The sequence below is a fragment of the Antechinus flavipes genome, chromosome 6 (genome assembly GCF_016432865.1).
Source record: "Antechinus flavipes isolate AdamAnt ecotype Samford, QLD, Australia chromosome 6, AdamAnt_v2, whole genome shotgun sequence".
NCBI classification, from domain to species: domain Eukaryota; kingdom Metazoa; phylum Chordata; class Mammalia; order Dasyuromorphia; family Dasyuridae; genus Antechinus; species Antechinus flavipes.
Window position 1 is genome coordinate 202,684,421 of NC_067403.1, and position 21,934 is coordinate 202,706,354.

Sequence of the window (21,934 nt, forward strand, 5' to 3'; positions counted from 1 at the left end):
TCTTTGTAATTTATATTCTGGGGCAGTTGTATTCTGGGGATCTCTGAGAGGTTAAGAGACTTGACACTCCTACCCACCTCCTCCCAAGTTACTCATAAAGTTAGCACAATAAATAGAGTTCTGGACCTGAAGTCAGAAAGACCTGAATTCAAATCTTGCCTTAGGCACTCATTAGGCAAGTGACTCTGGACAAGTCACTTAATTTCTATCTGCCTCAGTTGTACAATAAAGATAATAACATACCTTCTAGAATTGTTCTAAAGATAAAAAATGAGATTACATTTACAATGCATTTTGGAAACCAGAAAACATTGTATAAATGCTAGTTATTGTTGTTATTAACCATTATTATCATATCCCAGAAGCAAGTCTTGAATCCAGATCTTCCTGACTCATTAGCTATTTCTCTGTTCGCTGTGCCATGATGCATTTGGCAATGAAAGCTAGTGTTAGAGACTAGATCTGTTTATTCAAATATATAAGGAACTCCCTCTATTAATGCATGTCTTTATCTTTTATGCAACATAGAATGTTCTCTTTCAGAGTAAAAGTGATTTGTCCTGGGGTTACACAAATAGTATGTGTCAGCACCAAGGTCAGCTCTCAATCTACTACACCAGGATGCCTCACAAATGGGAATATTTTCTTCCTGAGCAAGAATTTGAATCCTGGATCCTCAGATGAAAACTCTGATGCTCTCCTAATTAGGTTAAGTTAAAATTATTAATAGAGCACCAGGCTTGGAGTCAGGAAGTTGTTGTTGAATTGTTTCAGTCATGTCTGATTCTCTGTGATGCCATTTTGGTGTTTTCCTGGCAAAGATACTTGAGTGGCTCACCATTTCCTTCTCTAACTCATCTTAAGATGAAGAAATTGAGGCAAACCAGTTAAGTGATTTGCCCAGAGTTACACAACTAGTAAGTGTTTGAGGCCAGATTTGAACTTAAAAGATTTTTTTTTCTAAGTTCCCAGACTTGGTCTCAGACACTTACTAATTGTGTGACCCTGGACAATTCATGTAACCCTACTTTGCCTCAGTCCCTCACCTGCACAATGAGTTGGAGAAGGAAATGGCAAACCATTGCAGCATCTCTGTTAGTAAAACTCCAGATGAGGCCAGAAAGATTCAAATATGATTGAAATGATTCAACAATAAAAACAAAATTAACAAGACAAAATTACCATAAGAGAAAAAGAGTAGCAGTGTTTCTTTTTACATCTGAAATACAGGCCATGGTTAATAGGCTCCTCCATTTAGACTTGGAAGGGATATGAGGCCATTGAGTTCAATCTCTTCATTTTACAGAGGCCCAGAGGGCTTTAACATCTCACTCAATGTCCTGCACTGGTAAGTGACAAAGGCAACATCTGAACCCATTATTAGGCTCCCTGTGAGAGGTCTTAGTAGCGTAGACACAAAGAAGCGACAGTGGGGTATATGGAAAGGGTGCTCTAATTTAAGTCAAAAGAGATCTGGGGTAGAAGTATTAAAATTCTAGAGACTCACTTAAAAGCTCTTTAAAAAATATTGGCTTTTCCTACTTTGTCCAAGCTTAAAGTATAGGGGCTATTCATGGACCCAAACCCATTATTGATTGGTAGGGGAATTTTAACCTGATGTTTACAGCTTAGGCTCTTTTGTTCTTCCCCTGGGGCTTACCATATTGATGTTGAGCTTAGTATAGACATCTTATCAGCATATCACACCGTAAATGAAAACTTGGAAACTTAAGAGATCTGCCTGTCCCACCCTCCCTGCTATCTGGTATTACAGGCATGTGCCACCATTATCATCTCACTTATAAACTTTTCCATGATAATTTGAATGCTGTATTCGAATGGGTAGTGGGCAAAGACTTAGGAGACATGAATTCAAATACCAGTTTTGCTCCCAATTCAGCTTTTTACCTCACCCGGCCTTTGGGCCTTATCCATCCAATAAGGGAGTTGGATGATCCTATCTCTTCTGTCTCTCTCAGCCCTGAGATTTTAGCTTTCTAGAAAAATCAACATATTCTATTCTTATTGCACACAAGGCTAAAAACCGGATTGTAGCATTTTCCAGTTCTCTTTGTAAAAGGCCTATGTGACAGATGGCAGATTTGGGTTCTTACAAAATTAAAGCTTTACATGTATTTTAAAAGCACCCCCCCCAAATACAGATGCTACAGAAATCCACAATGGGATGATGATGTCAGACCTTATAATGTAGTCACAATGAAACACATAAAAACAAGGTATGATCTCACAGTTTTGTCATCCTCACTGAATCTTCATCAAAGGCTCAACTGTTCTGTCAATTTGGCAGTCACGTCACTAAGAAAATTAGTTATGAAAATATCTGAGGAGAGATAGGGTAAACAACTGGGTGAAGGTGTTTTGTATGTCTGAGGAAGAGACAGTCAAGAATCTTTTGACCTACCAAAAATTGGGATGGGGGAGGGGAGATAATTTTCACTGTCAGAGAAGCATTTTGCTCCAAGAATTTTTTTTTGAAAATTTGCTTGAAGCCTTCTTAGCCCAGCTCTGTCTTCCCACTGTCTTTTCTTCCAGTGGAGAAAGGGGATCATTTCATCAATAAAACTATCATCAAGCAATCTGCTTGGAGAGAGAAATGAGGTCATTTGAAATAATTTAAATTGTTGAAATACCTCATCACTCTTTTGTCTTGTCTCTGTTTCATTTTTTTCATTTGCATAAAAATGAACATGACTGATATCCTCTATCTGGTTGGGTGAACAGTAGTTTAGTCTTACAACAATATTCTTTCTTTTTCTTTCTTCTTTAATTCTCATTCAAATGCTTTCCCCAAGGGAAGAGGTTTTTACCCTGGGGTAGGTAATTAAAAAATATTTTGACAATTGTATTTCAATGCCATTAATTTATTTTGTAATTCCATACATTTTTATTTTATGCATTTAAAAAGATTATTCTGAGAAGGGACCCATAAGCCTCACCAGATTTCCCAAGGGGTACAGGACCTCTGAATTAGAGGAAGATATTTTATAAAGTCACAGACAGGCATATCTTGTGATTGTTTTACTTTACTTTATGGCACACATTCAGAAAGCACCTCTCTGAAACCTTAAAAAACCCAATTTTTAAAAAAAGAATTTAAACTATGTCAATGACAGTTGTCAAAAGCCAAAATCAGGGGTAGATAAAAATGTATTGTCTAGTTATACAGTTCAAATTGTAGTACCCTAACCTCCATGATAATTTTCTAGAAAAATCCTGCTACCTTTCAAAATGTCTTAAATATATCAACTGACTATATATAATACATATATATGTATATATATATATATATATATATATATATATATACACACACACACACACATACATATATATATAATATGTGTATGTGTGTGTGTGTGTATGTGTGTGTGTGTGTGTGTACTTATACACACACACATATATTATATATAGGAGAAGGGGCGAAGGAGGGAGGGAAGGAGGAGAGGGTTAAGAGAGGGTGAGAAAGGAAGACAGAGAGGAAGGGAAGGAGAAAGACAGGAGGGAGGGAGGGAGGGAGGAAGAGAGAGAGAAAGAGAGACAGACACACAGAAAGAAACAGAGAGGGGGAGGAAAAAAGGAAAGGAGGAAGAAAGGGAGGGAGGGAGAAAGAGAGAAAAGGAAGGAGGAAGAAAGGGAGGGAGAGAGGGAGGAACAAAAGGAAGGGAGAGAATGAGGGAGGGAGAGAGGGAGAAGGCGGGAAGGAGAAAGAGAGAGGGGAAAAAGAGGGAAGGAAGGAGAGAGAAGGAGAGAAGCAGGGAAAGAGGGAGAAAGGGAGAGAGGGAGAAAGGGAGTGAGGAGGAAGGAAGGGAAAGAAAGAGGGGAGGCAGAGAGGAGGGGAGAGAGAAGAAGGGAGAGAGAAAGGAAGAGAGAAAGTGCTAAGGCACACTTTAAAGGTTTTAGAGTGCTTGGCTTATTTGAGCCATGTAAAAATCAATGAATATATACCAGAGGTATTATTATCTTCATATTGCTGATGGGTACACTAAGATTCGAAGCTTAAATGACTTGCCTAGGAATACACCTAATAAGTATTTGAGGTAGAATTTGATCCAGAACTTCATGATTCCAGGTGGTAATTCCATTTAATTAAGTTGACTATAATGACAGTTTCACTAACTATGCCCAGGATACACCTAATTCTTAATGCCATTCTCCCAAATAGAATGCCTTCCCTTATTTTTATCACACTCAATGTTACCCAGGTTGAGGCAGACATTGTCCTATTGTTTTGTATAGCATCTGTCTCCATCGCAAGCCCCAGACATAATGTCTTGCAAGCATAAGATCTTCAAGAAATATTTACTGATTTACATGGTGCTCTTCTTCTGAAACTTATTATGTATTTTAAAAAATATTTTGTTTTAGAGAAATACATACATTCAGCTGTTCTGTCTCTGCCTCCCTGTCTCTGTGTTTTTCTGTGTCTTTCCCTTTCTGTCTTTCTCTCCTCAGAAGTTCTTATGTGGAATTTATCATTTCCCCTCCATAAACACATATTCATTTGCTGTTTGGAAATATCAGCATTTGGAAAATATCATTATTTGATTTGCTGTGACTTACAGTGAATCCATTGAGGAATCTGTGGATTCTTTAGTAGCATCTCTTCTAGAGCTGCTTCCTTAAATTCCACTAACATGGTAGAAGTTCCAGAGGGCAACTGACTATCTCTCTTCTCAGGGTTCTTAGGGATAAATCTGAGGAATTGAGATTTCAACAACTGTTGCTAATGATTTTCCATGGATATGCTCATAGATAAGTCAACAATACTTAACTATCTTTTAGAACAGATATTTAAGCTGGAGGCATAGTATCCCTTTGCAAACATAAGGTTTTTAGGGAGAGTGAGCTCAAACTTAGAGCATATGTGGTAAAAGAATAAATTCATAGTTCCTGGTTGTTGAAAATCATTCCTGGTTGTTGAAAGTCTCCTTCTCCTTTCATGGAGTTTATAAAATTTCCCTTAGGTATAGATCTTTGTACAGTATTGAAGCTGCTTTTCCTTGATATTTTTAGTTTGTCCTTAGATTACCTCTCACCTTCTAATGCAGATGGTACCATCAACCATGGCTGCTATAGGGACAATTTATGGAGACTGATAGGATATTAAATTTTTTCAAATTTTAGAAATTTATAAGGCAAAGACTTCTCAATGAAGGAATGGAGTAGAAAACTGAAATTTGATTCTTTCCTCTGAAGGGTAATTATTCTTTTATTAGAGTCCTTCACCACTAGATTCAACATGCTAGTGGAATGTATGATTCCAAACAACCTTATTATGTTCTACATAGGCTCAGAGGTATGTCTGAGTTAGCCAATCAAAAAATATTTCCTGTGTGGTATCATTTGTCTTCATGTAATGATCAAATAATTTCTACCTAGTCTATCTCTTTAACCAATTGAATGATTCAATCTAGTTGTTCTAGGTGTTTGGGACTTTAGAGATTATATTAATTGGGCTTGGGAACATAAAATCCTACCATTATATCTTGCAAGCAAATTATTAGAAGAGAGAAGGGAAAAGGGGGACAGAAATAAAGGGGAAGAAAAAGGAGGAAGAAATGGGAAGATGAGTAAAGGAAAAATAAAGAATCAGAAAGGGTAATGTGTAAGAAGAGATATACTCTACTTAAAAGCAGAGTGACCAAGAAAACAACAAAAATGGCTCCTAGAGCTTATTTTATTGATGATGGATGAAGAGAACAAAATACTGTATTGAGTAATATTTTACAGCTAAAATGTAGTGATTGTATTCAAAAAGCTAGACACATTAATAACAAGTACAAGATGAAACTTTTTAAGGTGACATTGCTTCTAAAAATCTTAGCTTACTTTACTTTTAATGGCAGAAAGCTTGGGGCTGAAATTGGCAGTTTGCACAAAATTTACCACAATGTTCTTTTTCCTATTAGCTGAAATTCAACAAAGAAAAAAAAACACTGCAGAATCTTATAGTTCACAATTCTGGATTTGAAGTAGAAAGACTGACTTGAGTCATTACTTGCTACTCACTGCCTATGTATTTCCTGGGAAGAAATTGGACTTTTCTGAGACTCAGTTTTCCTATCTAAATAATGCAAGTGTATCTGATCACTAAAGAGTCTTTCCAACCTTAAGTCCTATGATCATATGTTCCATTTTCATTTTTTCAAGGATACCCTCCATGGATGGATAGACTATTCTTGTAAAGATTTAAAAGAGATAAGAAAATATCATAAATAGATATTAGAAAGAGGATCATAGGTCAGTAGCTACTAAATGTCACTGAAATTCCTTTTTTTTTGAGGATAAAATAACTGTTATAGGCTGGGCCTGACTCAGGTCAGTTCCCTAGTAGTTTAAATTTGAAATTAAATGCAATGAGACATATGTAGGTCATTCAACAGTAGAAGAAGGCAAGAAGAAGCTATTCTATAAGGACAGCCAATGAGAACATTGCAAATAGATTCAGTTAAGCAAAGGTTATCTCTCCCAGTGTTGCTCATGATAGTCTAGCAGCCAAGCATCTGGGAGTAGCCAGAGCTCTTCGTGGTTGTTTTGTATTTAGGTGACCACAAAGGGACATCAACAGCTAAGTCTTTAGTTGTCTGAGCAGGAGCAATATTAAGGATGACTTCAATATCTTTTAAGAAAAATAAATCTAATTAAGCCTAATTAAGAGGAGGCATGGGGGGTGGTGTTAGGATATTGCTTTTGCCATGTTATCTATGATTTTTTCCATTCTTTTTGAATTTTTGATCCATCTTAAAATTGAATTTCTGTATACTTTTAAAATCTTTTTGTATCTTTTACCTCAAGTGCAGATTTATTTTCTGTGCATTTCACTGAATTTTGAAGTTAGAAGAAACCTCAGAGGTTATCTAGTCCAACCCATAACTTAACAAAAAATGTCTTCTATAGTATACCTTACAAGAAGCCATTCAAACTTAAAAACCTTTAATGAAGGGGAGTTTACTATATATCTCAAAGCAGCCCATTTTACTTTTGAATACCCTTGTCAGGAAGGTTTACTTAACATCAAACCAACATTTCCCTCTCTGTAATTTCAGTTGTTTATAGTTTTGACTTCTGGAGAAAACCAGAATAAAAATAATGAGTATAAAACAGTATACAATAAAAACAAAGTTCATCTGGAAAAATTAAAAAGTCAAGAATTTCAAGGGAATTAATGAAAAAAAACAAATGAAGGTGGCCTATTATATTATATTATATTATATTATATATATATAAATATATATATATATGTAAAATTATATTATAAAGTAGCAGTCATCAAAACCATTTGGTAATGGCTAAGAAACAGAGTAATCAATCAGTGGAATAGACTATTACAATAGTCAATGACTACAGAAATCTAGTGTTTGATAAATCCAAAGATCCTAGCTTCTGGGATAATAACTCACTATCTGACCAAAATTATTGGGAAAATTAGAAATTAGTATGCCAAAAACTAAGCATTGACTCACAACAACAACACAATTGACTCACAACCCTATACCAAAATATGATTTAGACATAAAGAGTGATATTATAAGCAAATTAGAAGAAAACAGAATAGTCTACCTCTCAGATCTGTGCAGGATGAAGGAATTTGTGGCCAAAGAAGAGTTGGAGTACATTATGGAATACAAAATGGATAATTTTGATTATATTATTAAAATTTTTTTGTGAAAACAAAACTAATGCAGACAAGATTAGAAGGGAAGCAATAAACTGGGGAAAATGTTTTATATTCAAGGGTTCTGATAAAGGCAAACTCATTTCTAAAATATATGGAGAATCAACTCAAATTTATAAGAATTAAAGCCATTATCCAATAGATAAATAATTGATATGAATACACAATTTTCAGATGAAGAAATTGAAACCATTTCTAACATATGAAAAGGTGCTCTAAATCACTACTGATCAGAGAAATGCAAATTAAGATAACTCTGAGGTACCATTACACATCTCTCAGATTGGCTAAGATGACAGGAAAAAATAATGATGAATGTTGGAGGCAATGTGGGAAAACTGGGACACTTAATACATAATTGGTGGAATTGTGAATTGATTCAATCATTCTGGAGAACAAAATGGAACATGCCCAAAGTGCTATCAAACTATTCATACTCTTTGATCCAGCAATGTCTCTATTGGGCTTATATCACAAAGAGATCACAAAGCAAGGAAAAGGACCCACATGTGCAAAAATGTTTGTGGCAGTCCTTTTTGCAGGGGTGAGAAACTGGAAACTGAGTGTATGTCTATCAGTTGGTGAATGACTGAATGAATTATGGTATATGAATGTTGTAGAATATTATTATTCTATAAGAAATGATCAGCAGGATGATTTCAGAAAGGGATGGAGAGACTCACATGAACTGATGTTGAATGAAGTGAGTAGAATTAAAAGAACATTGTACACAGCAACAACAAGATTTTATGATGATCAACTGTGATGGACATGTATCTTTTCAACAAGAAGGTGATTCAGGCCAATTCCAATGATCTTGTGATGGAGAGAGCCAACTGCACCTAGAGAGAGGACTGTGGGAACTGAGTGTGGATCACAACATAGGATTTTTACCCTTGTTGTTGTTGTTTGCTTGCATTTTATTTTCTTTCTCATTTTTCTTTTTGATCTGATTTTTCTTATGCAGCATAATATTTGTGGAAATGTGTATAGAAGAATGGCACATATTTAACATATATTGGATTACTTGCCATCTAGGGAAAGGAATGGGGGAAAGGGAGGATAAAAGATTTGGAACACAAGGTTTTGCAAGGGTGAATGTTGAAAATTATCTTTGCATATGTTTTGAAAATAAAAAGCTTTACTAATACTACTTTTTAAAAAATATACAAAAGTCACAACACTTTAAAGTTAAAAAAACACTTTACATAAATTATCTATCTGATACTCATAGCAACCCAGTGAAACAGGACCTATGTTCCAATTATCTATTATCCTCATTTTATTGATGAAAAAGCTGAGGTCATGTAACTAATGTGAGAAGCGAACTCTGATCCCACCCAGATACTCCTGACTCCAAGTTGAGCATTTTTTTTAGCCAAGATGAGAGCTAGGTGAAACAGTATAGAGTCGTGGGCCTGAAGTCAAGAAGACCTGAATTCAAATCCAGTCTCAAACACTAACTGTGTGATGTTAGACTAAGTTATTTAATCTCTTTCTGCCTCATTTTGTTGAACCATAAAATGGGAATAGAAATGGTACCCACCTCCCAGGGTTATTTTGAGGATCAAATGAAATAATATTTGTGGAGAACTTGGCATAATGCCTAATATATAGTAGGTGCAATATAAATGCTAATTTCCTTTCTCTTCCCTTCCAACCATCTTCCATGTAAAGCCCTTCACATTCTTGAATGTATCTATAATACACAGGCTAAAAAAACATCATTTCTTTCAACTGTCCTCATTTGACATAATCTCAAAGTCCTTTATCACTCTGTTTATCCTTTCCTAGACATTGTCCTATTTAACAATATTCTTTCCAATAAATTACACTTAGAACCCCAGATGTATTCAGGCCAGGGCAGAGCACAGCAGGACTTCCACCCCCTAATCCTAAACTTTGTGCTTTTCAATATAGCTTGAGACTATTATTACAATTCGAAATTTCCACATAACACTAGGGACTTATATCAAGCTAGTAGTCCATTAAATCTCCAAATATTTTTCAAATTTATTCCCATCTAGCTATACTTCTCTCAGCAGGAGGTGGATCTTTTAAAATCTCAAGTGAAAGACTACACTTATTTCCAACAAATTTCATTTTTTTTTTTTAGATTTAGCCCAATATTCTAGTCTGGATTTTTTTTTTTTGCATGGCAACTCTATCATCTTATATTTTAGTGATCCTTCTTAGATTTCTGTTATATGAAAATTTAATGCACGTTCCATTTATTTATCTAAATCATTGAAATGAATGTTAAATAGCACATGGCTAAATACAGGTCCTAAGGCCACGCTTCTAGAATTTTCTTTCCAGAGAATGAATAAAAATACATTAGTTAAGTGTTAACCATATGCCAAATCTTTTGCGTAATGCTGGGGACACAAATAGAAGAAAGCAGGACAGTCTTCTCCCTCAGTGAGCTTATATCCTGATAGGCAAAAGCAATATATACAAAGGAGCTAGAGTTGGAAAGATAAAGTAAAAGGATACCCATGTAGCAGGATTGTTGAGCTAAGAAATGATATATTAGCCTGGTTCTGGGCAAGAGAAGGCGAAAGCTGGCTGAGGGACCTAGGGGTAGTGTTCACATTTCAATAGAAGAGGGTCACAATGCAGCTGGCATAGTTTGGAAATGGCTAAGAAGTTTAATCAGTAATGAATATTCTTCTAGTTCATCCTTCAATCTATTCCAAATCTATCTAACTTGTATTGTCACAGATTCTACATCTTTCAATCTTTTCCATTAAGAACAGCATTAATGCTTTTTCAAATGCTTTCCTAAAATCTATGTGAACTATATCTACAAACTCCATATATCTGATTGTTCCTCTTGATTTAATCTTAAATGTCATTGTCGCTTCTTCACATCAGGTACAAAGGTAATAGAATCAAATATGGTGGGACAGTTGTTACTGCAAATGAGAAATGAGATTTCTAGAAAAAGTGTTAGGTATGTCCTATTTAAATATATTTGTTATTCTTGTTTTCTCTACAAATACTCATGTGATTTGGTTCATTTACATCTCATACTATGCTCACTGCAGGTTTCTTGTTTTGTCTATTTGTTATGAAATACTACCGATTACCTTATGATATCCTTTAATAGGAGTTCTTATTATGTGACTGATTTTGGTTTTGTTAAACTTCTCTAAGAAAGGTGACAGAATCCATGCTTTGTTTCCATATAGTTAGCATTAAAAAAAACAGTTTAAATAGGTCAAGTTTAACATCCTAAAGCTTTCTATGTTTCCCAGGCTGAAATACAGCCTTCTCTTTGCCTTCTCTTATTTCTTTCCTGGGAATTTGGTGCTTCTGTTGATTGTGACAATTACCTGTGGTCATAAAAATAAAAAAATCCAGCTACATATTAAAAACTTTATTCTGAAATTATTGTTGCCTGAAATCAATGGCTTACCATTGCTAATACAAAGTAAATTTCATTGTTCATGATGTTATTCAGTGTTCACCATATCCAATGCTTTTTGATTTTCTTCTTTTAAAAAGTATTCATGGACAGACATACTTGTTATCTATTCTATTGAAAAGAATGAGGTTATAGAATCACTTTAGAAGTTCTGTGCTATAGTAGGACTAAAGTAAAAAAAGGAATCCATACTAATTCTGCCACTAAAATGTTTAGCAACCAGGAATTGGGAAGGTGGCAGTGGCACTGGTACCTAAAGAAGAGAAGCCTGGCCCCTGGTCAGAAATAAAACAGGTTAAAACCTCTGTAATGATTTGCAGTTATATTGACCCTGAGTGACTGCTGTATTTCATCCTGGGAAACATAGGAAGATTTAATCTTTAAAAAAGTATTTATGATAGGTAGGTAGGAGGTATTCAAAATTTCACAAATATTAGATGTTTTTCTTTTCTTGGTTATTTTAAAACATAGTTTTTTCTGTCTTCCTTTGTGATCCTGAAATTACTGAGTGTCAAAGTATATGTTGACTTAATCACCATCTAAGAAGGCACTCGGAAAAAGTACCCAAATTATAAGAGACTGGAAAAAATGTCAATCACATAGGATAAGAAATATTAATTAGTTAGTATTTACATAAGATTTTAAGGTTTGCTAAATGCTTTACATATATGATTACATTTGAACCTCACAATAACCCTGTAAGGTAGTGCTATTATCGTCTCCATTTTATGGATGTTAAAACTGAGGTTGAGAAGTTAAGTGCCTTATCCAGTATCACATGGCTAGTCAGTGACTGAAGCATGATTCAGTCTTCCTGATTCTAGTTTCCTTAATATGAGATAGGCAGTTGAAGTAACTTTGGTTCAAGTAATTGATAGCTCTGGGATGCTAAAACAAGAGAAGAACTTCTGGTATTTTACTTAAATTTTCTGGGAAAGATAATAGGAAATCTATTCAAAAATCGTACAGAATAAGAAAACACGGGTGGGTTTCTACATGCGTCACAGGTGGGGGGCGAGATCTCATATTGATAAATAAGTATCAAAAGAATCTTCTAAAACAATCGTAAATTCATGGTTGAAAAATCACATTAAATAAGAGCACAAATGATTAATTTAAATTTTTTTTCAAAGTCTATTTAATGTCACATTGCAATATGCTAATAAATGCTTGTTAATGGAATGAAATGCAAGTAATTTATGCCTTTATGTATTATTCCTTTAATACTTCATCTACTTCCAGGAAAGAAATTATTTTTGCATTATTTCAATTATCATTAACTTTAATGAGAAGCAATTTCAGGCATAGTGGCACATATGTAGTGCTTAATAGATCGAATCCCTACTACTAAAGAGATGAGGATGGCGAATTTCTTGAGCTTGTCAGTTTTGAGTTGTAGTAGGTCAAAGAGTCCATACTAATCCTGTCATCAATGTAGTGACTTCCCATAAGCTATAATGGAGAGGTGGGTAGACAGGTAAAATCCAGGTTGTTAAAGAGAAGCAAACAGGTCCAGGGTGAAAACAGAGATCAAAATTCCCATGATGATCAGAATTGAGACCATGCTTTTGAGTGGGTGCTAGAAATCCAGTCTATGTAAAATAGGGAGACACAGTCTCAAATTGCACTTTACCCCAAACAACAACAAAACACAATATAGAAAAGTGATTAAATTTATAGTATATAATTGTACTAAATTTACTTATCACAAACTAGGGATTCCCTATTATCAACTTTCTCTGCTCTTATTCTTGATCTTCTGAGTGCTTCTAAAAGGAGTTCATTAGAATGGGATGAGTTAGTCAAATTGGATGTCACTTCATCTATAAAATGAGGAAATTAGATCACACAATATCTATGGTCCCATAAGTCTAACAATCTGTGTGAATCTATGATTCTAAATCTAAGCATTTGATGGAAGAGGGATTAACATTTTTCTATTTGACCTAAGAGGACAGGGCTAAAAGTAATGAGCAGAAGATAAAGATGGACAAATTTAGTTTAATATGAGAAAAACCAGTCTAACAATTAGAACTATGAGCAATTAGGCGACACAGTAGACAGAGTGTCAGAATTGGGGTCAGAAAGCTAATATTCTAAAAAATCTTTGTATATCTCTTTTTGTTGCCTTAACTATCAGAGGATGTTGAGTCACTGAACTTAACCCTAGCACCCTCATTCCTGATGTGATGCTTTTTTCTAGGTTATTTCTTAGTTGATGAGTTCTACTCTCCATTTATTTCACCGTGACTACATTAGTCTTTGTTATATATAAGGAAATACGCTAGCTTCTGAGGATACAGAGATAAAATTAAAACAAGCCTCTCCCCTCAAGGAGCTTATATTCTTCTGAGTTTTTGATCTCTATCTCTATTGATTACCATCTCTCTGTTAACAAAATACTCAAGTAGACATTGGTCTTTAAAAGTTTTGCTTGACCTTGATTACTTCTCAATCTATTATCCCTGCTCTTTTCATCTCTTTATTTTTAATTTATTTATTTTAAACTTAAGTACAAAATAGGAAAAAAAAAACATTGCCATGAGCACAACAGAACATGAGAGGATTAACAAGACAAAGCAATAAATTTCCATTTGAAGAAAGCTTATATAATAAATACTATACATTGTGTTCAGAGCTGCCCATTTTTTGGCTTCTGTATAGTTTTTTTTGTTCTCTGCTTTGTGCTTTTTACTTTATTCTTTCTCCCTTTCTTCCCCTTCCTCAAGAAGGTTGCAATTAAGCACAGATACACACACATGTGTGTGCATATATATGTATACATACACATACATATGCATAGATATCTATACTAATACACACATGCACTTATATATTCATATATATCTATGTAAGGTTTATATATATCTATATTTATTTGTCTTCTATTTCTTTGAAGTTGGATAATATCATCCTTCATAAGTCCAAGTCTTTACATATTTTTCTAACTCTACAAACTCATAATTTCCTACACCAGAGTAACATTTCAATTTTATATTGTCTAGTTATTTTAAATAATCCAAAACAATATTAATTAATAAGCTGACATATGGCACAGTTTCTCAATTTTTCTTATTTTAAAATCTCTTTATTGCAAAATAAAATGTATTTTATTATTGCTTTTGCTATCACTTTATTTTGATCTATTTTCCACCTTCTTGATTTTACTAGAACTGTTTTCACCAAGGTAAAAAATAATTTCCTAATTGCCAAATCATCTCTCTTTGTGGCCACTCTATAGTTCTTACTTCTGGATATTCTCTCCACATTCTCTTCTGTGCCACTATTCCTTTTCAGGGAACCAGAGTTGGAAGTTATTTCAGAGGTTATCTTGAATAAGACTCATTTATACAATCTACTCAGCAAATGGATATCCATTTTTTCATGAAGACTTTCTTGATCATTCAAGACAGAATTAATTCTTCTGAACTCTTGTAGAATTTTGTTCTTTCCATCTGTGCTTATTACAATCTGTGAGTTATTTATTATTTGAATGTTATTTCCTGTTCTAGACTATAAGCTTCTTGAAAGTAGGACATATATCATTTTCATTTTTTTTTATCTTACTCAGCAAGTAACACAGAGAGTTGTTACACGAATGAGTGCTAAATAAAGATCAGTTCAATTTAAATTGTTTCCCTGTGTATCTTTTCAAATATTAAATACATAATCTCACTGACTGCTTCAGAAGTGTTCAGGAAAAATTACCCTTGACTATCATTTTAAATGAACATCTTCCATTCAATAACTCTGCTGTCATTCTACATGGTATCTTTAATGAGAATTCAGCACAGTTAATATTCTAGTTTTTTCATGACCCACTATCTATATAAAAATCTTTCATTTGCTTTCTTGTCCATGTTTAATAGTCACAATAATTTCTGATCATTAAAAAAAGAAAAAAAATCTGTTAAAAATCTTTCAACTTTGGTAACCACCATTCAGATCTTTTATTCAGTGTATTCTTGCATGGAGTCATACTACAAGGGCAGCAGAAAGCTTCTTTAGATTTCTTGGTCCTGAACCAAGCCTATATTAAAATATAACTCCCTACATGAAGCAATATGCTGACAAAATTATCTCATATGCACCCTAAAAAGATGGTCATATTAGGTACAAATACTAATAATTACAGAAAACATAATGATTAAAATGTTGCTTTGTCATATGTTATACAGCTTCCCAGAAATGTCATATTTTCTTTGTTATCTGTTTATTCAAGGAGGAAGAGGATCATGGAAGATTAGGGACAGTTTTGTGGAATAAAGCAGAAAGAAGTAATCAAAGAAGTCATGAAACCATAGAGAGTTTGTGGTGGGATAAAGCTAGGCCAGATTATTCCAGAATATTTGTAAATGAGATCCAAAGAAGATTAACAAGAAGATATGAAATGGAACAAGTATTCTGATGTTTTTATACTGGTCTATTTTTATGCCCATTTGGGCTCTAGTATGTCAGTACCCCATGTAGTGTGTTAAAAAGTAGAAAATGGCCCTTGGGAAGATGAAGTCATGAAGAACAACTGAACCTGAACAAAGACATGAAGAAGAAAGCCAGGTCAGGGGCAGCACACTATTAAAAGGGCTTGAGGATTGATTTTCAAAATATTTCAAAGAGGGAGAAAGAATCCAAAGTATTAGAAAAGAACATGGAATGTGCTATTAAAAAAAGAAACCAAGAAGACATCAGCAAAGATTGACCCAAATACCTACATTTTCATCTTTAAAAATTTTTATAAGAATGTGCTGTGTTCAGTATTGTTTTATAGTCCCTGCTGCTGGGGGCTGAGGCTTGTGAAGTCTTTGACTTGGAGAATTCTAAACTGCTGCAAAGATAAATCCAATTAGATATCCATTCTAAGTTTGGCACCAAAATACTAAGTCCCAAGAACAGGGGACCACCAAACTGCCTGAAGAAGAGTTAACTGGCCCAGCTTGGGAAAACAGAATAAATTAAAACTGCTATATCAAGAAGAATTGGGACTGCCCCATTAGTGCCATTGCATTTACAATCTAGGCAAGCTAGAGAGACCAAATCTCAATTCCCCTCCCCATCAAAGAATGTGCTACAATGTATGTAAGTGATACTACTTCAGTAAGAATAAATATACTTTAATGGATTTGTGATATTAAAAATGTTAGTATTCCCATTGATCACATTCAGATAACAACCTAAGATATTCTGCATGATTTTTTTTAACCATATTCTTCTGTCATTCTTCCACAAACAATTTCCTCAATATGTTGAAGGTCTTTCTCAGGTATTTTCTACAATTTATAGTTACTGTTGTAGTATTTGGACTTCTATGTTTCTTTCTCCCTATAAGATGGGTAACATCTCCTTTTATCATCCTACATTTCTAGGATATTCTAGGGTACATATCTAGATATTCTTTAGATAACTTCCTTTGCCCATAGTAAGTACTTAATAAATACGCCATTAATTTCTGTATACAATCAAGAGCATATTGGAGCCAGCTTGTAATAGTTCATAAAAACAAATTACTAAAACTTCAGTATGAGCATTTATAACTTAGAAATTAATGAAAATTATAGATTAGGCCTTGATTTATTGTTTTGTTGATTGTCTAGTCTTAAGAAAGTGATGAATAAAATGTTAATAATTCAGATTAAACTTAAATTTGTGTCTGCATGCATTTCCCCCAAAGAACCAATTACTAAGCATTTACTCCAAACTTGGCCCTAGGTCATTGTTAAAAAAAATATGCTATAGCTTACTTATGTCACTTTGAGTATGTCCATTGATTTTTGGGTTATCTCTAGATCGAAGTCTTTGAAAATTATAGCATCCAAGTTTGTAACCAGATAGAATCATCAGAAGAACAATAATATTGAAAAGATGGATATTTCTTGATATTTAAGGTTTTAATTTTTTCCTGTTAAATACCATTCTTTTCTATCTTGCAGCATTCTAGCTGTTAGATATCTTTGGTAATATTTTGCTATATCAGCTATTTGGCATTTCTTCTAATTTTGTATTATTTATGAATTTGATAAATATATCATCTATGTTTTCAAGAGTCACTGATTAAAAAAATGAAAGAAAATAGCCAAAGAGAGATTCCTAGAGCACCCCACCAAAGACTACCATTCACTATCATATCAATTCATTCATTAATTGCTAATATTTAAGTCTGGTCAACCAGTTTTAAATAAAAATAACTATGCTGTCACTTGGACAGCTAGATGGCAAAGTGGATAGAGTGCTGGGTCTGAAGTCAGGAAGACTAATTTTCCTGTCTTAAAACCAAGCCTCAGATACTCAGTAGCTATGTGACTCTGGGCAAGTCACTTAACTCTCTTTGCCTCAGTTTCTCATTTGTCAAATGAGCTTTCTCCAGCTCATAAGAAAATGGTAAACCACTCCAGTATCATTAGCAAGAAAACTCTAATGGGATCAACTGAAATGACTGAACAATAGCAGCAAGGATATCACCTAGTCTGAAGCCTTCTATACTATCCAAAAAGATAATACAAAAATTTTTGTCAATAATTTTGCTCAGTTCCAAATAAACTAGGTTTAACATCTTCCCTCTGTATTCCTAGTCTAGTAACACTGTATAAAAGGAAGTGAGATTAGTCTTATGATTTTTTTTTGTTTTGTTTAATTTATTTAAAAAATTAATAATCACTTTTTATTTTTAAAATACATGCAAAGGGGGAAGCTAGGTGGCACAGTGGATAGAGCACCAGCCCTGAAGTCATGAGGACCTGAGTTCAAATTTGGCCTCAGACACTTAATACTTCCTAGCTGTGTGACCCTGGGCAAGTTACTTTATCCCAATTGCCTCAGCAAAAAATAAATAAATAAAATACCTGCAAAGATAGTTTTCAACATTCACCATTCCAAAATGTCAAAATTTTTCTCTCTCCTTCCCACCCCCTTCCTCTAGATAGCATGTATGATTTGTTCCTAATGCAACCATATTCTTTGAGATCATAACTTCCTTTCTAATTACAATCCATTCCTTAGAAATGTATTCTAGAATTTTGCCAGGAATTGAAGTCAAGTTCACAATTTAAAGACTGTACTACAATTCAAGAATCATATTTACCAACTCATTCTGAACTCTAACACTTCTAACAATAGTTTTAGAGTATTTATAAGCTCTTTTTGTTTGTCTTTAGTTATATGCCTTTGCTTTCATCTTTAATACACATACTTTAAAAATTCATCACATACTTGTTAATGAGAGGTTGAGCAAACTGCAACATCTATTTGAGTATTGGTTTTTAATCTACCTATTGTAGTAATTATGAGTAATATGTGAGTAATAATATTTGCATTTTGTACTTCACAGAGTTGTTATGATGAAAGGACCCTGGAAATGAAACACTATGTAAATATAAGATTCCTAAAACTCAAGCTAAAAAAAGAGATATGTTTCTCTATGGATAGTAAGGGAAAGATGTACTTCATATGGGAAGTTTTGAGATGATTTTCTCAAAGGTGTGATCACAGAAATCTGGGCACTCAACTTAGGAAACAAAAAAGCTCATTTAAACTACAAATATTGACTGAGGCCCTATTTACCCTTCATTCTAGGTGCCCTTAAAAATATAAAGATGTCCATCCTCAAAGAAACACTTTTGTCTTGGGAAAAGCTATAAGAGTAAATAAGATCTATAAATGGCTTTTAAACTGAAGAAAATCAAGTTGAGTCTCTGAAATAGAATGTATCATCTTACAAAGTATTATAAATCAGTAGATGCTTTACAACTATGATTAATTAGCTATTGTTTCAATGGAATTGCTACTGGGTGATAAAAAGGAACAGTAATATAGTTTTGGCTCAAAGACAATCTAATTGAGTAAATAAAGGGTAGAGAGACAAAGAAATTCAATAAGAAAATAATTAAAAGGAAGTAGGTAAAGAAACAGGGAGATGAAGTTGAAGGCTAGTAAAAGCAATTTCAGAAAGACACTTCTTAATTTTTTTTTCAAAACACAGAGACTTAATTTAAAGTATAACAATTTTGTTCAGTATTATTTTGGTTGAGTTTTGGAAAGCATCAGTGAAATAAGGAAAACTATTCTTTTTTGACAAAATTAAAAAGTGAGCAAAGAATAGATAAATCAAACTTAATTATAATTTTCAATGTAAAGGGATTGAATTTTCCTACAGAAAAAAGATTTATAGATGACTAAAAAACACAGTGCTCAAAAGAAACACACTAAATGTCAAAAAATGTAGTGAAGTAGAAAAAATGGAGAACTAAAATTTCTAATATAATTGCTAATTTAAGAAAATGTACAGTTATTAGTAAAGATATCCAATCAATTTAAAACCAAATTATGTAAGAGATACAAAGGGGGAAATTATATCATTATCAAATTTAGAATTATTTGAGGGAAAACATTATAAAATGAAAATCTTGATAAAATGGAAATTATTAGTAATTATACTTATGACGCAAATGTTAAATGATTTTCAAAAAGATTACATAGAAAACCAATGATAATGGCAGATTTTAATGCTGTACTAACAAAGTTTTAAATCACGCAAAAAAGGTGAACAGAAAAAAAAAGGTGAACAGGAACTAATTTATAGATATAGATGCTTTTGAAGAAACTGAATTTGATAGACATAAAAAGAAGTGAATGGAAATTATAGTGATTGACTTAAAAAAAATTATGGAACATCCCTCAAAATTGAACATGTTTTAAGGCACAAATAAATTAGAAATGTTATATTTGTGTGTAAAAGTATAGTAAAGTACTAATCAACAAAGAAATATGATAAAAGAATGTAGAGGGGCAGCTAGTTGGTATAGTGGATAGAGCACCACCCCTGAAGTCAGGAAAACCTAAGTTCAAATCTGACCTCAGACACTTAATACTTTCAGGCTGTGTGATCCTGGGCAAATCACTTAATCTCAATTGCCTCAGCAAAACAAACAAACAAAAACATAAAACACACACACAAAAAAAGAATAATAAAAAAGAATATAGATCTCTGTGAAAACTCAAAATAATTTACTTTCTTTTTTTCTAACAATTCAAATGAATAATTGTCTACTGACAGCTTACTATGTGCTAGACACTAATTTAGATGTAGATAGAAAATCAAATATAAAATAATCTCTGTCTTCTGGAAGGATGCAGTAAATTGAGGAAACCACATATAGTTTGTCAAATAAAAGGTAACTAAAGAATAAATAATAAAAATAAGTTACATTAAAGATAATGAAATATAAATTCAAGATTTTGAAATTTACACAGCTCAAAGAAATAAATGATATGTATTAATGATTTATATAGGATGGGTGACATGATTTAATTGCAAAAGAGTTAAAACTAGAGTTAAAAGTTAAAGAGATTATAAAATAAACAAATGAATATACTAAATGTAAGCACAAAGAATAAAACTGTTAAAATAAAACATTGAACTGAAATATAGAACAATTAAATTGATAAATACAAGTATGTTTTAGATCAATAAAGTTGATAAACAATTAGCAATTTGATATTAAAAATGAAGTCAAGAGAAAATCAAATTATTAACACTAAAAATGAAAAATGGAAGATAAAACTATTAGAAAATGTAAAAGACATGGAAAGAAATAAAAAAATATTAAATGTTGAAACAAATAAACTAAGAAATAGCCTAAACAAAAGAATTTCAGAAGATGAAATTAAATAGAACATCAATGAAATGCCATATAAAAAGCCAATTTGATAAAATAGATCCAAAAGTGAAATTCTAATTAAAATTTCAAAGAGCAACAAATCCACTATATTACCACATAAATTAACTTCAGAAATGGGGGGAGGGCGGGGAGTGGCATGTTATCTAATTCTTTCCCCAAAGTAAATGTGTTTATGTTAGCCAAATCTGGTATCTAAAAAATAGAAAGCTACATAAAAACATTAATAATGAATACTGATGCAAAATACTTTGCTTATATTGAGAGTAGTTTAATAGCTACATAATATAGCTACATATATACGTATGTATATATGTATTTATATTTACATGCATAAATAGCTACATAACATTAACAATGAATATTGAATATTAATAATGAATAAATAAGCAAATACTTTGCTTATATTGAGAAGTTTAAATAGAAAGTAGTTTAAATTAGAGAAATAATATATTTAATAAGTCATGTTGATAAAAAAATCACAGCAACTCATGATTATAGCAACCTATAAAAAGACTTTTGGTAAAAAATAAATCCATTTATGTTAAACACAATGAAAGATATCAGAATTATATCCTTAACATGACAAACAATTTATTTGAAATTAAGAAAAAACATTCTATAAGATGGAGAAAGATGCCATTAAAAGCAATGATAAACAGTGGTAACATGGGGCTATCCAAGCAAATAAACATCATTTTACAAATTTTACATTACATAAAAAAATGACCCAAGAAAAACAAATTTGGGAAATAAAAAATAAGATGTTCAAACATTTCTTTTTTCAACAAATATATTTAGGAAATCCAAAAGACTAACAAAATAGGCATAAATGCTTTTAATGAGATAGTATGACATAAGATAATTGCAGAAACAATCCCCTTTATATAAGGGGGAAATCCAAGAGGTATAATGGAATATTAACTTGTGAAGATAAGCAAAAAAAAATTAAAAGCTCTATAAAATGACCACCACTAAACAATATTAACAGACATAATTTGACATTAAATGATAGGAAAGTTATGTAATGTTCATGGCTAGGTTGAGCCAATACAATAAAAATTATAAAATGTACATTTTATATTAAATTTTGATAAAAATGAAATATTAATGAGCTGGTTCATTGAATGAATTAATAAT

The 21,934-nt window shown here is 32.8% G+C and overlaps 1 protein-coding gene across 1 annotated transcript in view; it reads right to left on the bottom strand.

Moving 5' to 3' along the window:
* SYT9 (synaptotagmin 9) overlaps positions 1-21,934 on the bottom strand; it is a 202,679-nt gene that overhangs the window by 174,497 nt on the left and 6,248 nt on the right. The gene's annotated exons all lie outside the window — the stretch shown is intronic.